The sequence below is a fragment of the Pteropus vampyrus genome, unplaced genomic scaffold (genome assembly GCF_000151845.1).
Source record: "Pteropus vampyrus isolate Shadow unplaced genomic scaffold, Pvam_2.0 Scaffold46, whole genome shotgun sequence".
Taxonomy (NCBI): domain Eukaryota; kingdom Metazoa; phylum Chordata; class Mammalia; order Chiroptera; family Pteropodidae; genus Pteropus; species Pteropus vampyrus.
The window spans coordinates 877,268-883,020 of NW_011888827.1; positions in this window are offsets into that span (position 1 = coordinate 877,268).

Genomic DNA, 5,753 nt, shown 5'->3' on the forward strand with positions numbered 1-5,753 from the left:
TAAGATACACAAGGTCTACAAAGCAACCAATTATACTGAAATATAGTCATCCAAATATTTCTAAAATGTGAGATAGTCATGTTCTCGCTAATACATGATGTAACAAGATCTACAGACAAGTATGTTTTCTACAGTCCTTTCAAACAGCGGTGAGCACAGATGATATTTAGACAGAACTGCACCAACCGTAACATGATATGGAAAATAGCTGCCATTTCTGTGGGTGACAAAGTCGCAGGCACTGCTAATACACTGTGACATGTTGCCTGTATTCATAAGGGAAGAAAATGTTACATTTCAGCTAGAGACTGGTGAAAATAATGATGTAAATACCTCCCCATCGAAGTTCATGGGCCCCTGGATTTTATCCACAGACCTATTGGTTAAGAAGCCGTTAGCGTGCAAACAATAAATAATAAATAAACAGAGTAAGCGTGACTGGTGCCGAATGCTTTGCAGGAAATTGACAGGGTGATGTGCCGACGATTAAATCAGAGAGAAGGTCTGTGTCAAATGGGCCAGGCTTGGAAGCCTGGGTGACATGGCACTTGGTGTTAGGAAGCCTCATACAGCAGTATAAAATGGCCACGAGAGGGCCCAGTTTAGCCCATAAACCTGAAAATGTGACTCCCCTGCACAGGACCTGTATTCACCATCTGACCACCATTTCCTAAACCCAGTCAGACTCATTTGCGTGCCAGCCTGGGCCCCGAAGTCACTTGACTTTGCATCGTCACCCCTTGGGGCAAACCAGCCATGCCCACAGCCATCCGCCCTGCGGAACTGCGCCCCTGGGAGTGTAAACTTCAGAAAAAGCTCAGCATCTCTGAGTCCTGTCTGGGAACCGGGCTCCTTATGGCTTAGAGATGAGCCTCCCAGGTCCCTGTCCACCTTCCATTCAAGCTGTGATTCTCCCACAGTCCCCCCCAGCACTTAACTAGCAGGTATGGGGCACCTCTGTTCCCATCCATGGGTTCCCAGTCCAGCAGCAGCACCACAGGCAACGTTTTGGGGGGTGGCTGGTGAGCTTAAGGCTGGGTCAGAGGTGGCCTTTGTAGCTGGGAATGAACCAGTGTGGCAAGCTTGCAGGGTGATGTCAGGGCTGGCACCGGCAAAGAACAACTTTGTTGACAAGAAGATTAATTAGACAAATGTAGGGCCCATCAGTTATTGCCGCCGCCTCCTTGGGTCCTCGGGGGTCAGCTCTAGTCAAGCCTTTGCTAGAGGTTTTCTTTTTTTTTTTTCATCTTTTAAAAAGGAAAGTTTAATCTCCTAACAAGGCAGCCAAAAAACAATTCATGGCGTGCCAGAAAAGCAAGCACACACAAGCAGGTTCTGGAGGGAGCGTCCCCACCGCCCGCCAGGCCTCAGGCTGGTGCAGCCTGAGAGCTGAGCCGGCCTCTTTCTCCTACCTGTACAGACCCGGCCCAGGAAGCGTGTCGAGCCCTGACTCCTTCCTCGCAAGGGAGGAGGCCCCGTCTGTGGCTGGGTCCTCTCTGCTCTTCACGGGCGAGTGTCCCCAGAGAGGGGCTGGCAGCCAGCCAGGCGGGGTCTTCAGGGTTGCAGGGCTGCCGCCACGTACACCTTCCCTCCGTTCTCTGCCAGGTGTCTGCTTGCTGTCCCATTGTCCCATTACGAGAAGTGGCCTCATTCATCATTCAACAAATAGTCGTTGTGCCTATTATAGGCCAGCAACACTGGGGATAATGGGGTGATCCCCATACCTCTGGGTCTTGCCTTGGGTAGGGGGGTCTATATTCTCGAAGGGGAGACACAGCAATGAGTAAACTAAATATGCAAATGAGTTAGTATGCGCCTGTGGTGACAGGCAAGGAGGAGCTAAGTGAAGGGATGCAGGGGCGGGCCAGGTGGCCGCTGTGGGAAGGGATGCCCTGAGGTGAGAGCACAGGGAGACCAAGTGCGTCTCCACGCCTGCCTGCGGGGAGATGGCTTTTTTCAGTCACAGGAGACAGGAGTCCGACGGTGCCAGGGTAGGGTGGGGTGGGCCGGCTCTGTCGACTGGATAAATAGAAAAATGTTTCCAAGCTGTGCTTCTTATACTTCAGTGTGAGTTAGAGTCCTCGGGGGGACTTGTTAAAAAGTAGATTCCCGGCTCCGCTGATTCAGAAAGGGTGGCGAGGGGCCGAGAAGGCTGCATTTTAACTGCCCTTCCCCCCTCCACACCCCTCCACACCCCAAAAGGGCACGCGGCGGAGCCGGGCCTGCCCTGCTTACCAGCCGTGGTGACAGCCTTCACCTTCGGACTGAGCCGTGGCGCCTTCTGCAGCCCCATCTCCATCCAGGTGGCCTGCTCAGCCCTGGACTGCTGCCCTCTCCATCCTGTCAGGCCTCCCTAAGCTTCGTGAAAGCCCTCATGGGCGCCCAAAGCCAGTTCAGCTTCAGCAAATCCCAGTAGCTTTTCGTAATCCAGGGCCTTCACCTCCCACACTGCCTGTAGCACCCAGGACTGGCCTGGGCGGAGGCCCGTGTCCCAGGCTCAGCATAGCCGAGGCACCTGAGCACACGGAGGCTCCTAGGCACAGCTGTCACCTTGGATGAGTAGATTTGACCTTCTGTCTAAGGGGCCTTTGACAGCCTCCCAGGGCTGGGACAGGGGTGGGTGGCTACTCAATTGCCCTGCCAACTGTAGTCCATCCTAGAGACTCCCTAAGGCCCCACGAGCCCCCAATCGCCTCCTAGACCCTCAATCTATTTTCTCTTGAAAAGAGCTGAGAATCCTGCAAGAATCAGCTACAGTCCCACATTCTGCTTCCATAGCTGACGGGAGCCTGGTCTGATCAGGCCATGCCAGCACGGGCACTGAGCAGGGTCCCCAGATGGCGTAGGGCCTTGGCTGGCACTATGTAGGAGGAGAGGAGCCTGGTGGTCATCACTGAGCACTAGGTCTTCCAGGAGCAGAAGGACTCTGCTTTGCTGCCCCTGAGGCAGTCCTGTAGGAGACCCAGGCAGGAAGGGATGGGACTTACTCTGTCCCCTAGGGCCCAGCCTTGTCTATAAGGCCTATAGGGGAAGAGTCCCCGAGGCTGGGATGTATCTTTCTGGGTCCAACATCCTGTCCTTTCAGAGTTCACCTTGAGTATCTGCAACCATGAGCCGCACAGGTGTGTGCGGGCCTCTCTCCTTGGGTCTGTTCTTCCGTGGGTGACAGCACAGCTGGAAGTGTGGATGGTAGGGACGGTGGTGCTGACAGAACCTGGACACATGGGGCCATGGGTACACACACTTGTGCACTCACATATGTATGCGAGGCCCCTCGCGGCCCAGCGCAGAGCTGGTGGTGCGCGTCACGGGGGCGGGGGGCCTGGTTCTCTGCATTCTGGCCTCTCACAGGCGACTCCGGAGATTTCTCCATCCGAACCCGGCCTTTCGGATGACGAGCGATACACATTTACAAGGTAGAAAAATAACCCATGTTTTATCCGACAGCGTGTTATTTTGAGTGATAACTTTTTAGGAAGACACACAGTATGGGGGCCCTTGTCCTGGGCCTCCACAACATGAGGAAGCTGGGAGGCGGGTGGAGGAAGTTACTGGACCGAGGAATCCTCCTCATGGTGGGGTTGGGGAGTGACCCCCAGCCCAGAGACTGGGAATTCCCAGTGCTGGCCGCACCCTTTTACTCGTCTCCACCCCGCGTCAACCTCCCCACGGTAATTCTCCGGGTGTGGCTGGGAAGACCAGCCTGAGTCTGGCGGGGGCTTATGTAATATGTAGATTCCAGGCCTCCCCAGAACGGATGATGAACAGGGTCTGGGGTGGGGCTGGGGGAGCTGTCTTTTGTCCTCCTTACCCCATCAGTTGATTCCGAGTCCCTTGGAAGTGTGAGGACCACATTCGGGGGCGGGGGCTTCACGGTGACAGACCGCAGGTGGAAAGCGGGCAGCGGGGGTTCTCTGTATGAGGATGCGCTGGAGAGGTGCGGACTGGGAATTACCTGCTGTCTCTGAGTAGACGTTTGGGGCCCCTGGGGTCAAATGCTTGTAGGAAACTCCCTTTCCAGCTGCAGGGGTGGCGAGGGGGCGTGGTTACGCTCAACGCTGGGACCCATCTCAGAAACCCCATATGCCCTTCCATCCCTCTGTCCCCGGGCCTGCGGGAGAAAGCCTGACTCTCTTCTAGGAGGAATGCAAAGCTTCCAGTGGAAGGGAGTGACTAAACCTGAGCCTGCCACGAACATGTGACCTGGGCCGTGTCCTCCCTCTCCAGGCCTGTCTCCCTCCCTGTGTGCTCAAGGGCTCAAGGCCATTTAGAAGTATGTGACTCGAATGAATAAACTTCCACGTAAGACATCAGTTCACTTCTAGTAACGAAAGAGAGCGCAACTGGATTAGGAAATTTCTTATTCCTTTGGCGCATGGCTTTCGGGGGGCCGAGCTGCCCAGCAGATAGATGTTCACGCGAAGACATCAGGGAAGGGAGAGTTGAGCTGAGGCCTGAGCGGCCGGACTAGACTCCATCTCCCGATCTCTGCTGCCCTCTGCTGCCCGGCGCGGGCTGGACACGCCGATGCCGAGTTGGCGGCGGGCATCGCCGGCCTCCTCCGAAGGGGTTCTCTCTGCACCCGCAGGAAACCCGGGGCGCAGAATGCGCAGTGGTTTCCTCCAGGGCACACAGCAAATCAGCAGGGCTGCCGCCTGCCCATCAGCCGGGCAGAGGCCTCTAGTTCAAGGTCCCTCCAAGGGCGGTGCCGCGACCAGAGGCTTCCGCGGCATCACCTGGGCACTGGTTGGAAAGGCGGCTCCCCGGCGCCGGCCAGACCTCGCGGATCCGAACCCTGTGGGCGGGGCTAACCCCCCAGGTAGGCCTGACGCTCGCTCCAGGCAGGAAGTGCGGAGGAGGAACGGACTCTCTTATATCGTGCATCTTTGAAATTAAAATGTGAAAAAATGCAGAAGTGGGACTACTTTGTTTTTGTCTCCTATGTGGGACGGTCCGTCCTGTGAGAACGTTGATTGCCCAGCGCACAGATGGGCTCGGTTGGAGCTTTTGCAGAGAACAGACCCCTCGGGGACAGATGGGGAGTCTGCTCGGACCTGGGAGCTGCGTGTGCCACCCCAGGAAATGACAGAGCCTCGCTGGACTTCTGCATTTCTGCGAGATACATCTCAGGGCAGACATCATCCTGGCTGGGACTCGGATTTTCTGAGTGCTGCTTTGAGTTCATTCATTCACGCATTCGCCCATTCACTCATTTGTCAACTGTTTACTGAGCACCGACTATGTATTCTACAGACCGTGGGATCTGTCGGGCATTTGGTTCCCACCCTTTTTGCGGTCCAGTGGGTCAGACAGACAGTGGACCGGAAATTGCACATAAAGCGAATCAGCTGAAATTAATTAGTCACAACTGTGATAAGGGCTTCGAAGAAGACATTCTGGGTGCTCTGACAAGCAGGAGGGCACAGAGTAGGTGGAGGGAGATTTATAAAACAGTGTGATGACACATCCCATGAAGGAGGGGGTCATCCATGCTCCGGGAAAGAGAAGGCCGCCTCTAACTCCACCTTCCCAGATGGGCTGCAGGCAGAGCCCAGAGAAAAGACATCAGAGGTTGCGGACTGGCAGCTGAGTCTTCTTACCTTAGAGAGAAACACGAGTGTTACTATTTTATTATGGGACCATTTTTATTGCTAAAATTTAGAAAATGTAGGTAATACAGATAAGGTGAATCCCACCATGTTGACATAATAACTGATGGGAGTTTGTTGTAGAGTCTTGCATTTTTTATGTCA